The 16,884-nt window shown below is 47.0% G+C and overlaps 1 protein-coding gene across 8 annotated transcripts in view; it reads right to left on the bottom strand.

Moving 5' to 3' along the window:
- agrn (agrin) overlaps positions 1–16,884 on the bottom strand; it is a 260,122-nt gene that overhangs the window by 185,913 nt on the left and 57,325 nt on the right. The window lies entirely within an intron of this gene.

Raw genomic sequence — 16,884 nt, 5'->3', positions numbered from 1 at the left:
CAATGGCCCGAAGCCCAGCGCCAACAGAGTCCTACAATTACGAGGATGGTATACCTGACAAACCCACCCACCTCGCACACAACAAAGACCCACCGCAGACATCTCCTTCTCTCCCCCCCCCCCCCCCCCCACACACACAGGCCAGTTAATCTGCCGTTTGCCCAGTTGATGCAGATTGATGGTGAGCTGTGTGGACGAGGCATATGAGAGGCTCATCGATAAGAGATGGGCTCGGCCCGGCAAAACTGGGAGCTATTTACCAGGGAATAACACGGCGAATCCATCGATTATTAACCGGGCACACGCAGAGTCTACTCTGTCTGGGGTCCTGCATGGCTCAGTATTGCAGAGATCCATATTAGCGTCTAATCATGTTGAATTATTTTAAATAAAATGATCATGTGGGTTATTTGTACGCCGTGAAGACGACCTCCAACGTGTCCATCCGGGGGGAGTTATTAGAGTAGGTCAAGTCACTCTATTCCGTGGAGATTTGGTATTTACAGGGTTCATACACATGGTGACCAATGGACTTCCAGGATTTTTCCAGGACTATAACTCAAATTTCCATGACCAAAAAACATTTTGTGAAATCTCGGTGTATGCATGAAAAAGTGAGAATAGTCAGTATTTAAACTAACAATGAGTACTTGTCCATATGTAGCCACGCATGGTTAAATCTACACTCCCCTGGCATCGTGGATTATCCCGACCGCTTCCCTAAAATACTGTTGCTATGACTACCGGACTTTTCAGTTACGATGTGTTCAGTCGTACGAGAGCGTGTGTCGGCTTATATATTGAGCGTCTTTCTTTTAAAAGCATATTCATTATTTCAGCGTGAATGAACATATCAAAATAACTAATGTCCATGACTTTTTCAAAACCTTTGAGATAAAAATTTGAAAAAAAACGTTAAAAAATGCCATGCCTTTGCCAAATTGTCCATGACCGTATGAACCCTGCATGTATTTTAAGTTGCACCGTCACACAGCTACCAGGCCTCGACGTGGACTGTGTATAAGATGTGGGCGTGGTCAATGTGACGTAACCCATTGGTTTTATTTGGAGATTTCTTTTCGAAACTAAGAGTAACGCAAGAGAGCGAAGCCACGTACAACCGAACCGAGCCGTTCTAAAACCAAAACCATACAATTAGCCTCCGTGAACTGAAAGCGCACTGTGAAAACAAAAAGACGAAAACACGGACACAACGCCGGGGCAACGACCTTCGCATTCTCAAGGTAGCCCCGCGCCTAAAGCAAACCCTGCTTTATGGTCTATTATACTCTAAATGGGATCATAATTACCTGGATGCACATTGTGTGTTTTGAAGACGACTTGAAACCAGAGATTGAGATCATAAACTCACGTTTACGATGTTGACTACGTGTAATAAAGCCATTGAGGAGAAGGGTCATTTTCCCATAGACTTCTATACAATCGGACTTCTTTCTTTCCCTGACGGCCATTAGAACGAATGCATTAGCTTCACTTTTCAGACCTGGAGTTTTTTTTTCCCGCCATCCAGCCGTGAGCCCGTTTCATTCAAACACATGACACCACAATGGCGGTCGACTACGACAAGAAAAAAAGAGAATCCAGCAGTCGTTCTGCACAATAACCTCACGCACTCTGACAAAACAGGTGTTTTGATGAGTTAAACCCCGGGGCGGGTATTAGCAGAGTGTCCTCTGTTCCTCCCTCTTGCATTTCTCCCGACCCTGCTTTCTCTGCTCTTGATCCTCATTATTCCACGATGGGGTCTTTGAGGGGGAAGAAAACGGTCTATTATCCAACGATGGAGCTTAAGACAACTTAAAGCTCGTGGAGGAGTGGCTATTTATTTGGGGTTGAAAGACGGGGAAAGTAGGAGGGTGTGTGTGTCTGGCCTGGCGTTCCCATATCACTTAGGCTAATGTGATTAGGGGCGAGCGAGAGGGGGAGTTCATTTAGCTTAGAGTGTGTTGGTTCTAAGTGATTCACGTAAGGGAGAATCGGGGGGTGGGTGGGTGGGGGGATGTGGCCGGTCACAGCACTTCCTGAAACACACACACACGCACGTATGCGCAATCAAATAAGAGTCGGTGTGTGTGTGTGTGTGTGTGTACCACAACTAGAACAAATGAGTGTGCTCATAGCCAGGGGTCCCCAAACTTTTTCCTAAGAGGGCCACATAACGTTTGCCTTGCCTGCTGGAGGGCCAGCCGGGGGGGGGGGTGCTAGTGAGAATGTGCTCACCTGTGTGCGGTATTGTGTGGTTGTTGCGTTGCGAACAAGCATCGCTAAACATGTTTCAAAGTGTAAATATCCGCTCAAGATGACCAGTTATTCCAGATCCCTTCGACCAAACTGTTCCCATGAAAACATAAGAAATGTGACTTAATGGATCAATATATAAATTACTTGACTTGAACCTAATATCTGGTGGCGCAGTGCACAGACTGCGCGTCTTTTAGTGAAGTCTCCTTTTGCGTGAAAGAGATCGAAACCAGGTCGGGCGATCTTTTTATTTTTATTTTTCGAAAATGTATTTCTTCATACGTGGCTGTGATGCTCTGCTCACTTATACAATCGTAATCGCCCAAATGGATATGAACGGTGGCTTGAAGATCTCCAGCAATATGTTCGTGAATGTGTGACGAATCTGGTGAGCGAGACAGCCCCGCTGCAGATGTTAAGAGAACACAACGCACGCACGCGTAGGGAAACCAGTAGGTTTGAAAACCAGTAGGGGTGTAACACCGGCATATGTGTTTCATGACAGAGGAGATCTGCCGCCGTAGGTGGAAAAGTCAGAGACACGTATCAAAGAGAGAAGAGAGAGCAGCGAGAAGCGCAGTGGGAGTGCAGCTCAGTCCACTAAAAAGTGGAAGTACTCTGCGGTCGCGACGCGTCTGGTCTGAACACACTTTTTTTTCGACGCGCGTCGAGACTGCTGCGTAAAATTCTCGACGCGTCCGGTGTGAACACACCATGACATTCAAGCTAACCTAATTTCCCAAACGCTGTGGACATCTGAACGCTGATTGGCCGAGACGCGACACGTCCCATCAAAGATGTTCTATTGCGAAGAGCACCACTCCACATTTTCTCCGCGTCTCAATCACTGCAATCTCAACGGCAGCGGGCCAGGTGAAAAAAATAATAAATCGGAACGCGTCACTGGTATTGTTCAGGGGGCCGGTCCAAATGGGGAGGCGGGCCGAATCCGGCCCGCGGGCCGTAGTTTGGGGACCACTGCTCATAGCGATGCCCAGTGGTACCACCCAAGGTCAGAAATTAACACAATTCCCGTAATCGAATTCCACCCTAATGCAGCTCTAAACCCCTCTGGGTGATTATTTCCCACTTCTCTCTGTGAGAAAGATTGAGTGGTATTTTGTCAGAAGTGTGTGTGTGTGTGTGATCATCCTTGAACATGGCCGATGGACCCATTGGACAGACACTTCCGTAAACTAAGCTTGTTGGAAATTTCTCTCGGAGGAAGGGGGGGGGGTTCACTTTTCTTTTTTTTATTTCTTCTTTTTTAAACACATAGATGAGCGCTGCCACACCCTGTGTGTGTGTGTGTGTGTGTGTGTGTGTGTGTGTGTGCGTGCGTGCGTCGATGTCCTCGGAATGCTGTTGACTGTAAAAGATGGACACGCGTGAGAAGCACCGTCAAAACTTGTGTGTGTTTGTCACAGGGGAAGGGGGTCTTTGTTCGCCCCCCCCCCCCCCCCACCCTCACATACACCCCATCTCCTCTAAGATACAGCCCCCTTTCAAAAGGACCCCTCCCCACACACATATACACTAAAAGGAAGGGGTTTTACAGTCAGGAAGAAAAATGTGTCATCCCCCCTCCCTCCCCCCCCCTCTCTAGCTCTATTATACACTTTCAATTGCCTCCTTGTGTTTTCACATTTTGTTCCGAGGTTTTAAAGGGGGGGGGGGGGGGCTTCAGTATTTTCAGAACAGGGGTAAGTCAGTGTGCGACCGCTTTAAGCGACCAGCTCCAAACGCCCCATTTGGTTGTCCGTGTTAAAACGTTCAAAACAAAGTCTTTCCAACATGTCTTCCACTCGCACGCTGCAAGTGGAAGACATCATCGGGGGGGAACAGAAAGCGGCCTTTTCAGATCTCCGATTCAAGAGAAGAAGAAGGGGGGAAAAGGACGTACGGGAGCTTCAGGGAACATATGCGAGTCTGGACTGGAGAGCCTCTAGGTCATCCACAAGTAGGGCCAGGAATTGGCAACGGAGGAGGTGGGAGAGGGTGGGGGGGGGGTCTAAGACTTGGACCAACTTCTGCCTTTTCTCACACGCAAAGGACACCGCAGGGTTGTTAAACGTCCTATCAGTGTCCAGCTGTGCGGTGTATACAACCCTTTCACCGTCCCCTCCTTTCTCCACCACTTGAATAAATAGAGGCTGAGAAATGAGCCCAAGGGCCAGACAAGAGGAGAGAAAATAAAGAAGAAGAAGAAGAAGAGAAGGATCCCTTTGGTACTCGGTTACCTCATGCAACACATCCTTCATGTCGGCGCCCCAATTTACGTGGCCTTTGGCGGACTGTGCCAAACAAAGTAAGCAAAGGCGTGCACTGGTTTATCGCCGCTGTGGTGGATACGTCTCCTCCAGCCGTGAGGAAAACGAGGCTGGACTAGCCGTCCTCCTTTTGGGTTCTTTTTGGTGTCATCTACACTACCGTTAAAAAAAAAGTCATGTTTTCCATGAAAACTCACACTTTTATTAACCCTTGTGTTGCCTTAGGGTCATTTTGACCGGAATCAATATTACACCCTCCCCCCGCCTTTGGGTCATTTTGACCCGATTCTATGTTTCACGCTCCTGTTACCTTTATATTTACTAACATATTTTACCCTTTGGGTTCAATTTGATGCCAGCAATTAAAACCTCCAGAAAATTATTAGAATTAATATTGTTTTCCAAGTTTAAGTGTGAGGCACTTTATGTTTGTTTGTTGACGACCGAAAGAACACCGACATTAAACATTGAATGGGGTCAAATTAATCCTAAAGCGGGGGGAGGGTGTAATATTGATTCGGGTCAAAATGACCCGAAGGCAACACAAGGGTTAATCAAATTAATTGCAAAATTAATAGAAAAAATAGTGAAGACATTGACAAGAAATATAGACTTTTATTTTTAAATATTAATTCTGTTCTTCAAACTTGTCGGTCAAAGGAAGGCCAGTTGTATCGCTTCTCTCACCAGCATAACTGTTTTCAGCTGTGCTAACATAAAAAGGGGTTTGAAGGGTTTTCTACCCCTCCGTTAGTCTTCTAAGGCGATAACACAATGTACCATTAGAACACTGGAGATGGGCCTCTATACACCTAGAGTAGAGACGTACTCATTTACCACATTAACAATGTATAGACTGTATTTCTGATGAATTTAATGTTAACTTCATTGAAGAAAAAAACAGTGCTTTACTTTGAAAACAAGTGACCCCAAACTTTTTGGTGTATTTTTTGCGGTTTAGCGTGAGACGTGGTGTCGCATCAGAGTGCTTTTCTGATTTCCTGCTCATGTGCAGCCCCCCCCCCCCCCCCCATGGCATGCCAGTTGAGGGACGAGACGTCACCACAGACAACCAGGAGAGTCCGAGCAAAGCCCCCCCAACACACACACACACACACACACTCTCTGACCGTCCATGTCTGTCTCCCTTCAGGCCTTGCAATAGTCTACTGCTTGGGCCCGCGTTCAAAAGTCGAAAGGTGGTGGTGGTGGGGGGTATGAAAGGCCTCTCCGTGTCGGCGCTCCTCCTTCTGTGGTCCGTTTACACAGAAGCCCGCAACCGATGACATTATGGGGAGGCGGACGGCCCCCGCGTTCCTGGCATTCCAGCCGCGGCGAGATAAGACTGTTTTCTCCTCCAACCCACGCACAGCCTTGAGGTGCGGAGCCCCCGGGCCAGGAGCAAGAGGCAAAGCAGATGGCTGACATTTAAAATCCCTATTTTAGAAATGTGCCATTTGGAACAGCTACATTGCGAGGCGCCGTTTAGGACCATCGGCTGCAAGGAAGCAGGAAACATATTGGTCGCCTAGCCGATTTTGGCGGCCCCTGTGGACTAAAGTGGTAGTGTTTCTTAGCACCAAAGTCCCTTTGAGAAAAGCTCTAGTTTTTTTGACTTCATCTCTTACGCTGATATTCTGATTGGAAGAACTAATCCATAAAAGAAACACTACCCCTATAGATCACTCCCACAAAAAAAAAAAAAATGCCATCTCATTCTACGCCTGCATGTCACGTGATCTCTCTGGGAGCCGAGCAATTAAAGCTTCCTCCCCAGACGCATTTATAAAACGGATCTGATCAAGAGAGCGCTGCTAAACGCCGTCTTGGCATGGCCAAGCCTTTTTTTCCGACGGGCCTCGCTTCGTAATTCAACCGAGCCGTTAATGTCGGCCCGGTCAAAGTCAAAAAGGCACGGCGAAATTAAAAGTCCCGGGGCAACGAGTCCAGTCCTGCTTCCCGGTGCAGTCGATGACATCACTGAATCCCCCTTACACATAATTTGATTATCTTCCTTTAGATAAGTTCCACCCCTTTCAGAGGATATGCAGCCCCCCCCCCCCCTCCTTTTTAGCAAAATAGACCGTTCCACTTATATCTCCTGAAGCTCTCGTTATTAGAGGAGAGGGCTTTTTAATTTAGCCAATTAAATTCATCAGTGCGTCGAGAGAGAGTGAGCATGAGAGTGTGTGTGTGTGTGTGTGTGTTTGTGGGGGGGGGGGGGATGATGAGGGGCCATCCCGAGAACACACCCCCACTAATCATGTTGAACACTGTTCGAATCGGGCAAAAACTCAGATCCAAAGATGAGGAGAGAAGAACCGGTGATGGATTCAGGCGGAAGTCACGAGCCGGCAGGCAGAGGACGGTCATTTAAAAATGTGCGGCATCCTTTAATGAAGGAGCCGCCTGCCGTTTTATTATTTTTATTTATTTAAAAGGCCAACATTGATTGGCGGACCAGTCAGGAGTCTCACTGCGCGGCAAGAAAAAAAGAGGACTCTGAGAACTGGAGACGTGCCGCTACAAGGAAACGGCAGACTTTCAGCAGATAAGATCATGGTGGGGTCGTAAAAAAAAAAAAGAAGAAAGAAATGAGCATTCTTCACCGACTCACACTTAACATAACGCTCTGGGAAAGGCAATTATCCTTACTGGGCATTTATAATCTATTGAGCGAAGCCTGAGCGGTGGCTGCACAACCCATTTCATGACAAAATGAAGAGTTCTTGCTCAATACGAATGATTGACACACAGTTTATGGGCATGCGGCATCTTAATAATCCAAACGTTTCTCCGTTTCGTGTCTTTGGGTTTTTGGACCGTTGGTCGTTGAGAGGAACTTTTGAAAGAATTCATCGAGAGAATAATCGGCAGCATTAAATTACACAATACCTACATTTCAGAGTTAGACCCAAGATCCATCAGGGGTGGAGAGATAACTTGACTTCTTATCCAGAACAAGTCAAAGTATACTTTGTATACTTTGCTCAGTCATTGTATTATATGTGTTTGTGTGTGTGTGTATATATATACATATATGTTTCATTTTATATACATATATATACTTCATCTTGTATTTTATATTTTACTTGTATACATCTATATCTTTCATCCCTGTTTTTTATATTTTATATTTTATTCTCGTGTGTGTAGTTTATTGGTGCTGCTACTGTGACGACAAATTTCCCCTTGGGGATTAATAAAGTATATCTATCTATCTATCTATATCTATCTATCTAAAGTACCGACGCCTACTAAACTAAACTTTCCAAAGATTCTCAGCGTGATGAGCAGGACTTATTAAGGTGGAGAATAAATGCTCTGGATTTAATAGCAGGTTTTGTTTCTGTTTACAATGAACATTCTAACATTTCCATCTGGAGCTCCCACCGACACGCCATTAATATCCATAAACGTCATGGTCTTTAGTCATGAGACATTGTCTCTCTATTCTGCGCTGGAAAAAACTGAATAGGGGCGCGGACAAAGATGCTGTTTTTTTTTTTTGCCTTGTGTGGGCCGAGATAAAGCGCCCCGTGAAAAGGTTGCCATCCATCTTCATCCGCCTGGCATGTGCTTTAGTTACTTCCGCCCTCAATGTAGCCTGTGTCTTTTTTTTTCTGCTCTCCTTGTGGAAATGCCTGTGTGTGTCTGTGTGTGTCTGTCTGTGTGTGTGTGTGTGTGTTTTGGTGTGTCTTGTTGTAAGAGGCATCGAGGTTAATGAAGTGCATTCACCTCTCTTCCTCCCCAAAATGAAAGAGACTTCATTAAGTGGTGGACTGGCTGGCACAAACACACACACACACACGTAGACACACACACACACATACCTGAGGATGGCATGCTGCACTCTCAGGACAATGGGGCCTGCACAATCAGTCCTGCCCACACATTTACATTTCCTCCGCCAAACCAGATACAAAAAATGTTCCTGACAGGTTTATTTTTCTCTGATTGGCTATTTTTAGCAAATAAAAAAAATAAAGACAGCAAACAGCAAAAACTTGCATCTCCTAAATCACAGTTGTCAAACACAAGGCCCGCGGTCTGAATCCGGCCCGCCGCATCGCTTTTAGTGGCCCCTGGCGGCTTTTAAGACGCGTGATCACCTTTTCTTAAAGAAATTGAAGAAAAATGTCCCGTGCTTTTATTTTGAAGGTTTTAGATTAAATGGATTTATGTTGTAATATTAGAGACATTTTCTTATGTACAATATTTCTACACTCAAATAAACAATAATCAAATGCAAAGAGAGTTATATAGAAATATGTTCGAGGAGTTTATAAAGTGTTTCCGGCCCTTTAAGAGGGCAGCCATGATGCCTAATGCGGTGGAAGATGGCTCATCGACTAACGGGCCGATGAACCCGCAGATTTATTGATTAAGCCGACGTATGAAACTGACTTATAATTCAGAAAATTGCTCGGGCCACCAAAAGCCGCGAGGCTGTATGACCGTGTGTCTGGAGAGGTGCCAGGCGGGGTTTCCATGACCCGGTGGCGAGTATGTTCATTACTCATAGGTCAGTTTGACCCCGACTCGTGTTGAAGAAATGGAAAAATCACCCATCAAATCTCATTTTTTAAAATAAAAGCAGAGGGAGGGATCCTGTCTCAGTGGAGTTCTCAGCATCTCTTTTCCTCTCCTCCTCCATCTCCATCTCCCTCTCACCTCCTTTCATTTTTCTCGTACTTTTTCTTTCCATGCCACGCTCTCTCTCCGCTCCTTCCTCTCTCTCTCTCTCTCTCCGCATCCTTTCATCTCAAACCCTCCCACGCGTTTCAGGTCACCGGTGAAGCAATCGTCTTAAGTGTTCCTGCTTGACAACGAGAGCCGATGAGAAACCTTCGTCATCATCTCTGTGCGCCTCCTCCCTCTCCTCACTCTGGAAGATTGCACCTAATTTGCCCGCACACGGCAAAATAACGTTCGCTTCCTCGGCCTGAAAAGAATCGAGGCGAGCCAACTAAAAAACTACGGAAAAAGAAAGGAAGAGCCCACTTCCCGGGAAACGACGGACACCGATGCTTCTCTAATTCTGCTGACATCGGTGATTCTTTTAATCCGAAAATAGGTCACCTGGTTACGGTCGACGTCATAAACGACCCTCTCGCTCCAGCCGGCGCAAAGGCGATACATCGCTGACTCGGCGCACCTTTCCCACTTCATCTCAAATAAAGAGGCGACGGGAGGGGTTGTGTGTGTGTGTGTGTGTGTGTGTGTGTGTGTGTGTGTGTGTGTGAGGGGGGGCTTTTCCTACAGCAGCTTTGACATTGAGATGACTGATTCGTTTGATTTTCGACGTCAACGGTCCTCATCCATCCGTCCCAAAAAGAACAGCTGTCAGCATTCCAAACCACCGCGAGCGGGATTCCGTAGCCTCGGAGGAGCGTGACTTCCCCCCCCCCCCCCCCCCACCCCCTTGACAAGTCCATGCAGAGCCCCGGATCCTCAACGCCGAACACGCACGACCGCACGAGCAGCCGGAGTGAAGACGCCGGCGACCGACGGATATGCCGTTTCCCCGACAGACGTTTTGCGCTCCGGTTGCACAGATGAACCGAAATACAGATTTTTTTTTCGGGGGCAATTTTTGCCCCCACGGAATGAAATCCAGGGGCATTGGAGACAATATTTGTTCAAAAATAACAAATATACTTATTTAGGCTTGCAGTATATGAGCCATTGTCAAAAAAATGGCAATAATAAGATTATTAAGCAGTAGTCTACAGATTTAAAGTGTTTTCCTAGATTTTCTTTAACGAAAAACAAACAGAAAATATTCTTATTTCTTTGTGGTTATTTATTGTTATTACAATTTTTTAACAACTATTAACAATTCTAACTCATTTATTACCTTCGCATTGAAAATGCGGAAGGTTATGTTTTGATCGCCGTGTATTTATTTATTTGTATGCGTGTTATTCGCGTAACAAAAAAAGTTTTAAACCGAATCGCATGAAATTTGGTGGGATGATTGGTTATTATCCGGGGACCATTTGATTAGATTTTGGGATCGATCGGGTCAAAGGTCAAGGCCAAGGTCATGAAAAGGTCAAAATCTTCTTTTTACCATAGCTCGGTCAATTTGTAGCCAATTGGCATGCAACTAATGCCAAAATGTTCATAATTCAATGCCCAATCTTGTGACATGCGAAGGTATGCGCTCTACCGAGTGCCCGTTCTAGTTTGTTTTGTTTTTATTCAAAATTATATTTTTCTTGTGTACCAACCAGGCACGTGCACAGATAGAGCCCTAGTGGTGCTCAAGCACCAGCCCTTTTGCCCTGGATGAGAAAAGTGCCCTTTTTGCTGGAGACACTTTTTTCATTCATCAGTATTTAAGAATAAAAGTTACTCTCTCTGTCATCAAGTCCCCCCAAATGTGTTTTAATATCCGACGGGGCATTTATTTGAGTTCTTGTGAGAATTTCGCCCCGACGTGCTCTGCGATGCTCACGAGCCCCCCCCCCGCCGCGCCCCTCCCTCCTCCACTTCCTCCTCCGCGCAGTGCTCCTCGCGCTACTAAACGGCTGCACCTCCTTCTCCTCTGACGCGCAGCATCAGACAAACAGGTCATGACGGTGTTTGTTCCCTGACGTTGTTTTGTGATAAATCAACCACAACATTAGCGCTGCTGAAAACATGACGTCACGACTGGTCCGACGTTTCCTAAAAAATAAACAAACAAAAACTCACGAAATCCGTGATTTCAAAGTCTTGTCCAGCTGTTTACTGACGTAGTTATGTTTAGAGAATAGAGAGAGGAGAGAGAGAAGAGAGAAGAGAGAGGAGAGAGAGAGAGAGAGAGAGAGAGAGAGTTCTTATTCCGTTCTATTTAATGGGCTAGTCTAGGATTTGAGTGACCAGACTGGAAAAAAAAAATCATACAGCCTCTCTTGTTCAGAGGTCCAGGCCAAATGTGGAGGCCTTAGTTTGAGGACCACTGCTCTTGACTGTTGATGTCTATCAATATCGCTCATTTTGAAAATGACGTCAGAGGGCAATACGGATCCGTATCAGACCAGGAGGAGGGCAATACGTGGCTGGAATGACACCCATTAGCCAATCAGAACGCTTGTACTATTGTTGCGATATAATAATTCATCTTTATTCATAAAGAAAATGTAAGCTAGCTGTCTGATGCTGCCCAGAGGAAACGCAGGTCAAGGACAGCATCATCAGTGTAATGCTGCTTATGCTTCAACTCTTTCAGAATTTTTTTTGGCATTGGGTGCCCTTTTTTTTGGTTTGAGCACCTGCCCCCCAAAATGTCTGTGCACGTGCCTGGTACCAACCCTAGTACAGGCAATACAGACACACACAATAAAGAACAAAAACAAAACGCTATTAAATTATCAGGAATAAATTATGGGGGCATGTTGTGCCCCTCTCCTCGTGATATCAGGGGCTACATTATATTTCTTAGGGGCAGTTTTGCCCTTTGCCCTCGTGTATTTCCGACGCTGCCAGGACTCGTGTTCACATCCATCTTTAAAGACCATTGAGCTCTAAAATGCTGATGAAGACGATGAGTTGCTGCCGGTGAAAGGATCGTGGTCCATGCCGACTACCAACTATTCAAACACTCTGTCATACTCATTGAATGTGTTGTAACTCTGTAATGATTCCTTCTGGACACATGACATCTATGTCTTCTATCCATCCTGGAGAGGGATCCTCCTCTGTTGCTCTCCTGAAGGGTTCTTCAGTTTTCTTCCCTGTGAAAGGGTATTTTTTCTATTTCTTGGGAGTTTGTCCTGATCCGATGTGAGGTCAAAGGTCAGGGAAGTCGTATGTGTACAGATTATAAAGCCATCTGAGGCAAATTTGTAATGTGTGATATTGGACTATATAAAATAAACTGAATTGAATTGAACGGTTTGTTTCGGCGGACTAGTTTGCCCGTGCATACTTCCCCGGATTAGTCTGAGAGTGAGCGGGTTGTATGCTCCTCACATTCTCAACCCAGCACCGGCGTAACCTCACTACCTCCACGTTGTTGCTCGCCCACCCTCCCATCCCCCCTCGCCCCCCAACGGTGCTGCAAATCGGCTGCGCTTAACATAGAAAAATAAATAACAAATAGAATTAAACCTAAATTAGATGAGGCCAAATTGAAAACGGGGGGCCTGAAGGCTTTGGGGGGCGGCGTAATGATGACGTATGCCGTTGAGTGGTAAACAACAACCCCACAGCGGTTCACTTACACTTTTTATTTCACGGTTAATTTTCCCCTCGCTGGATAAACCGCCGCAACGGTCTGCAGCGCGCCGTAACCACAGACCTCATTTCAGTCCACCGGAACTCCACTCAAATCATAATTGCCTTTCAAGCCGAGAGGGAACCCGTGGCGAGAAGAAAAATAAAGCCCCCCCCCCCCACCCCACGGGTTATGGGACTCCAAAACAAGCCCACTCGATTAGCACGGCCAGCCGCTTGTATAATGGACCAGGAGGGGGGGGGGGGGTATAATCAGTCTTATTGGCTCTGGGTGGATTCAATAACATCACAGAATAGTCGTGTCACCAGCCACTAATTAAATGCTGGAATCAACACGCCGCCTCAAATACTGAGCCTCTTGATGCGGTGTTCAACAGCCATGCCTGGGGGTTAGAAGCAAGGGGGGGAGGAGTACTGATGTAGCTCTGTGATTGTGTGTGTGTGTGTGTGTGTGTGGCTCCATCCCCTGACACTATCATCAAGGGGTAGCAGGTGTGCAGGCAGCCACCATCTCATCCACTGAGAGGCATGAGGAGGGGGGAGGAGCCTCTGGCGCTCCTAACGTTGCTGATTCGGAGTCAGTGGGGGGAAAAAATGTCCCCCTCAAAGTTGTGTACATTTCCTCCCCTGTCTGTGAGCACCTTGGAGTAGTTTGACAGCTCATCACAGCAGAGAGGAGGAGGACCGCTGGCCCCTCCCACTGCTCACTGCATCGCCTGGAAATCAGCTCTCGGAGGTAAATGGAGTTTCTTCTGACCTCAATAAAACTTCCAAAGAGGAAGAAAATAGTTTTTGGGATGAAGATTACACGAGTGCGCCGCCGTTGGCCTGCTCTTTTCTTACAACAGAAGAAAGAGAGGACGAAAAGAAGAAGAAAAACTCAAATTCATGTCACTTTCTGATGCAGATGTTTTTGTTCTTAACCGAGTCAGCGTGAAATAAACCCAGGAGGAGAAGTTAGCCGTGCTTCTCTGGTCTCTAGCCGGTAACAGCAACTCCTCGGGATGAAGAAGAAGAAAAGAAAAAACGCAGCGTTGCCGGAGCACCGAGTGAATCCTTAAAAGTCGATGTTGACAATACAGTGAAAAAGAAATCCAGCGCTGGCCTCCGGCCGGCACACAGCCGACCGCAGCCGGATTTAACTTCCATTAGCCGACGTGAGGCCAGACAGGCAGCTGGCCCACGAGAGCAGAAATCCACTTGACTAGCACTTCCAGCTGCTCGAGAAGTTAGAGAGAGAGAGAGAGAGAGAGGGGGAGAGGAGAGGAGAGGGAGAGGAGGGGGAGAGAGAGAGAGAGAGAGAGAGAGGAGAGAGAGAGAGAGAGAGAGAGAGAGAGAGAGAGAGAGAGAGAGAGAGAGAGAGAGAGGGGGGAGGGGAGAGAGAGAGGAGAGGAGAGAGGGAGAGAGAGGGAGAGAGAGAGAGAGAGGAGAGAGAAGGAGAGAGAGAGGAGAGAGAGAGGAGAGAGAGAGAGAGAGAGAGAGATTTTTTTTTGATTTTTGAAAAACACTTTATTTACATTTTTTTAACCATTATGTTTCTTTAAAAATGAAGTGTTTTAAAAAATCAGTTGTTTAAAATAAAAGCAAACAAACAAAACAAAATATTTAAAAAACAGAAACATGTTTTACCTAATAAAAAGTGGTGCAAACACCAGCTCCTCCTCCACCACAGAACAAACAATACCTTTAAAACACCAGCGTTGTTTAAAAGCATCCAGGTCTCCAATGTGTTTATAAAATCTGAACTCCAGCCAGAGTCTGGCTCTGATGTTACAGAGCCACACTGCCCTGGCCTCCTGCCCCTCTCTGTTTTCCACCCGGGACTTCCTTGTTAAATAAATGGCCATTTTGGCTTCGCCGGATAAAAAATTAAGGAGCTGCCACTTTTCTTTTCCGTTTTTTTGTAGGCAGCTCCCATGATAAAAACCTTCTCTGTAAAAGCCACATTAAAAAGACTAAAAACCACTGTTAAAAGAGTGAAGAAACTCAAAAGTCTCTTACACTCGTTAAAAACATGGTAAATAGTCTCCCGGAGGTCACAGAAGGGGCACTGGCTCAGGACAGCGGGATTGATTACCGAAATAAAAGCGTTGGACGCGACAGCACCGTGTAAAATCCGCCACTGGAGGTCAGCGGTCCTTTTCTTCAGGGGAGGCTTGTATAGGACCCCCCACTGCGGGCCAGGGCCTCCATGCCCAAGTCTCTCTGACCACACAGTGGGCGGTCTGTTGCACAGTCTGGACCTGTTGATACTCTTCACGAGGTTAAAATACAAAGTCTTCTTGTCTGCTTTGTTCAGTGTGCAGTTTTCTGGGTGGCTCGTTCTTAGCAGGGGCGGTGAGTCCCCCTAGCTCCGGGCTGAGGGAGATGTCTGGGAAGGGGTCTGCAGGGTCCGGCTCTGCTCTCTGCTGGCTGTAGTCGTTGAGGAGGCTCCTCTCCAACCCGGTCAGCCTCTGCCTCCACAGCTCCAGGAGCCTCGCCACCCGGTCGGAATGCATCCCAGCAGGAGCCCAGGGCCGGGGTCGCTCAGCGCCGGCCCCACTGCATCCACCAACTGCTGCAGGAAAGGGTCTTTGTTCGCAGCAGCCCCGCTAGTCCAGGGTGACGCTGCTGCTAATGTCCAGTCGCATTATAAATTAATGGTTCTCTCAACAACCAGAACAGAGAGTCAGACTGTGGGCACCTTCGTGCTTAACAAGGGCCCACGACTTAAAAACACCCTGATAAAAAGGAGGCAGCCCACTTAGTTTTAAAATGCTGGAGTCTATTAAAACAGAGCAGTATCCAACCCCAGGTTGTCAGCACGCCTGAGGATGCAGCTGGCCACGTCTCGCCACACTAAAACCCCGGACTCGTTAAAACTTCTGAACAAACTGTAATCTAAAAGTGGCCGTCCGGCTGGCCAGGTGGACGAGGCCCTGTCCCCTCCTCTCTGGCTAAAACAGCACCCCTGTGGCACCCAGTGTAGACCCTCCCAAAAGAAATCCACCATCTTCTTTTGTATGTTAGCTAAGAAGCCAGAGGAGGGTCTAACACGGTCAACCTGTGCCACAGTTGGGATGCAATAAGATTGTTTAAAACCAGTACTCTACCTTAAAAGACATCTGGGGAGCAGCCACTTCCATTTGGAAAGTTTCCTCTATCTTCTCTGTGACGCCTCCCAGTTCTTCTGGACCATGCTCGGTTTCCCAGGTATATTCCTAAATATTTAAAACCGTCCTTTTCCATATGAGCTTTTGTGGAAGAACCGGAGGCCGCCACGCCACTCCCCACAGCGAGGGCTTCGCTTTCTTCCAGTTCACCGCTGATGATGCCGTGCTAAAATCATGTACTATTTGATTTAAAAGGTTTACATCATTTTGATTCTTGATAAAACAACAACGTCGTCGGCATATGCCGATAAAATCATTCCTTTACTAAAACCAGGTAAAACCAAACCATGTAGGCTAGAGCGTATTTTAATGAGGAGGGGCTCGAGGGAGAGTGCGTAGAGCATCCCGGACAGAGCACAGCCCTGCCGTTTACTCACTCTAAAAGGAGCACACAGCCTGCCGTTTATCTTCAGCACACTCTCAACATTACTGTACAACACCTTGATCTTAGCTATGAAGCCAGCGCTGAACCCAAACTTCCCCAGAACTTTCCAGAGGAAGCCGTGTTCAACGCGGTCAAAAGCCTTTTCCTGATCTAGAGAAATCAGACCAGTATCCATACCCAACGAGCTGGAGACCTCCAAAACGTCCCGAATGAGGTGGACGTTATCCACCATGGACCTGCCGGGCACACAGTAGGTCTGGTCCCGATGGAGGACCTGCTCCATAGCTCACCTCAGCCTGGAGGCCAGGACCCTGGACAGAAGCTTGTAATCCACACACAGCAGAGACACAGGGCGCCAGTTACCGATGTCCTGCGGGTTTCCTTTTTTTGGCAGTAGCGTCAGCACTGCCCTCCGGCAGGACATCGGCATGGAACCAGAGGCCAGACTCTCATTGAAGACGTCTAGGATGTCCCCTCCGAGGACATCCCAGTATTTCTTGTAAAATTCAGCGGGAGGCCGTCGATTCCGGGCGCGCCTCCTGCATTCCTGCAGGGCAGCTTTCAGCTCTTGGGGGTTATGGGTCTGTCG

The sequence above is a fragment of the Pseudoliparis swirei genome, chromosome 9 (assembly GCF_029220125.1).
Source record: "Pseudoliparis swirei isolate HS2019 ecotype Mariana Trench chromosome 9, NWPU_hadal_v1, whole genome shotgun sequence".
Taxonomy (NCBI): Eukaryota; Metazoa; Chordata; class Actinopteri; order Perciformes; family Liparidae; genus Pseudoliparis; species Pseudoliparis swirei.
Note: the sequence above shows the minus strand (reverse complement) of the source record. Positions and strands in the feature narration are given on the sequence as shown.